General features: G+C 36.0%; 1 pseudogene; it reads right to left on the bottom strand.

Moving 5' to 3' along the window:
• Positions 1–1,921: 1,921 nt before the first annotated feature.
• LOC108303059 lies at positions 1,922–2,438 on the bottom strand (annotated as a pseudogene).
• Positions 2,439–2,680: the final 242 nt, after the last annotated feature.

Genomic DNA, 2,680 nt, shown 5'->3' with positions numbered 1-2,680 from the left:
GTGATCCTCGTGCCTCAGCCTCTTGAGTAGCTGGGACTATGAGTGGGCTTGCACCACCATGCCTGGCTAAGTTTTAAATTTTTTCAGTAGAGATGGGGTTTCGCCAGGTTTCTCAGGGTAGTCTGCAACTCCTAAATTCAAGTGATCCATCCACCTTGGCCTCCTAAAGTGCTGGGATTACAGGCATGAGCCACTGCACTTGGCCACAGTTTATTCATTCTATTGATGGACATTTGGGTTGTTTCTCATTTGAGGCCATTATGAATACAGCTGCTATGAATATTCATCTACAGGACTTTTTGTGGACATACATTTTCACTTCTCTTGAGTAAATATGTAGAAGTAGAATTGCTGGGTTAAAGAGTAGGTATATGGATGTCTTCATAAGAAACTGTCAAAGCTTTTCCAAAGTGATTGTACCATTTTGCATTCCTGACAGTATCGTATGGAAGCTCTGGTAATCTACATCCTTGCCAACATTTGATGCTGACAGTCTTAAATTTAATCATTCTATGTCTTTATGCTTTTAATCTACATTTAAAGCATGTGGTATGTCTTTATGCTTTTAATCTACATTTCCATAATAACTTTCCTTCCATTGCTGGTTTCCTGAGAGTTGCAATTATGAATGTGTACTGAATTTTGTCAAATTCTTTTACTACATCATATGTTTTTCTCATTTAGTCTGTTAAGAAGTAGTGAATTACATTGATTCATCTTGCATTCTGGGGTATACATTCTTGGTCAAGATATATTATCCATTGATATATTGCTGTATTCCATTTTCTAATTTTGTATTAAGAATTTTTTTGTGGCCAGGTGCAGGGGCTTGACTCACATTTATAATCTCAGGTTTGGGAGGCTGAAGTGAGAGGATCACTTGAGCCCAGAAGTTTAAGACCAGGCTGGGCAACATAGCAAGATCCTATCTCCACAAAAAATTAGCTGGACATGGTGGCATGTGCCTGTTTTCCCAGCTACTTGGGAGACTAAAGAAGGAGGGATCCCTTGAGCGCAAGAGATCAAGGCTGCAGTGAGCTATGTTTGCACCACTGCACTCCAACCTGGGTGACACTGCGAGACCCTTACTCTTAAAAAAACAAACAAACAAGAGAATAAGAATTTCTATGGCTATATTCATGAGGAATATAGATATATAATTTTCTTTTCATGCTTTAGTCAGTTTTTAGTATAAGCATTTTGTTGACATAATAATTAGTTGGGAAATATTTTCTCCTCTGTTTTGTGAAGGAGTTTGTATAAAATTGTCATCAATTCCTTTTTGGATGTTTGATAGAATTCACCAAGGAAGAGCAATCTGGTCTTGGGTTTTCTTTTGTGTGTGCAGGTTTTTATAATACATCCATTTAAAAAACATACAGGGCATTAAACATATTGATTTGATTTTATGTTAGTTTTAGTAAGTTTGTTCTTTTAGAAATTTGTCTCCTTTAATCTAAGTTTTTAATTTTTTGCCATAATACACTTCATAGTATTTCATTTTTAGCCTTTTAATATTTGTAGAATCTATTCTTTCTTTCATTTGTTATAATAGCAGCTTATGTTTTCCTTTCTTCTTGATCATCCTAACCAGGAGTTTACTGATTTCATTAAATTTTTCAAAAACCAATGTTTGGATTTATTTTTATATGCTATTTGTCTGTTGCCTATTTTATTGATTTCTGCTTTATATTTATGATATCCTTCCTTTCACATATTTTGGGTTTAATTTGCCCTTCTTTTTTTAGCTTCTGAAGATAGAAACGTAAATAATTGATTTTAAATCTTTTTTCTTTCCTAATATAAGCAATAGACACTAAAGATTTCCCTCTGGGCACTGCATTGCTACATCCCATAAAATTTGATATGGCATGTTTTTATTTCATTCAGTTCAAAAATATTTGCTAATTTCCCTGTGATTTCTTTTTTTATTTAATAAAGTTTTGTTTTTCCAAATGTACAGTTGGTTGGACCTGTTCATGCATCTTCACCAGTGGCTGTGGCATCTCCACTCTTGGTATTTCTGTTGTAAATTACTTGAGCTCTGTATTTTGAAACCAGTTGGATAATTCCTTTACCAAGGAGTTCCTGAAGGGCTGCCCTGGCCAAGGAGCCTTGAATCTCCAATCTCTGAGAGACCACAGCTGGGGTTATAAACCTATAGCTAGAAACTAACTTCCTTACAGAGTTTGTCATACAAAGTTTCCTTATAGCAGCTTTGTCAAACAAGACTTGGTTATTGAGCTTGTCCCAAACTCTGCCTTTGGACCGCTTCTTTTTGGCTTTGCCCCCAGACTTGTTCACTGGGTTTTTGTCTTTTTTGGCTAACTTCCCAGGTCTTTCTTCTTGTCATCCTCGGATGGCACTGTGAAGCTTGCAGAGCAGTGGGAATCGCTGCAGCCTTGCTGGGATGTCTTTGATGCATAGTTTATTTGAAAATGTGTTGTTTAATTTTCAAATATTTGGGGGGATATAATAGATATCTTTTTGTTATTAATTTCTAATTTAATTTCAACGTGGTTAGAAAATAATGTATATTCTGTGGTTGTTGAGTTTAGTGTTCTATTTTATTTATTTATTTGTTCCAGTGATTTAGAGACAGAGTCTTGCTCTGTCACTCAGGCTGGAGTGCAGTGGTGTGCTCAGATTCCCAAATAGATGGGACTACAGGCATGTGCCA

This window comes from Cebus imitator, unplaced genomic scaffold, assembly GCF_001604975.1.
Source record: "Cebus imitator isolate Cc_AM_T3 unplaced genomic scaffold, Cebus_imitator-1.0 Scaffold0, whole genome shotgun sequence".
Classification (NCBI taxonomy): domain Eukaryota; kingdom Metazoa; phylum Chordata; class Mammalia; order Primates; family Cebidae; genus Cebus; species Cebus imitator.
The sequence above is the reverse complement of the archived record's forward strand: the minus strand, read 5'-3'. Positions and strand labels throughout refer to the sequence as shown.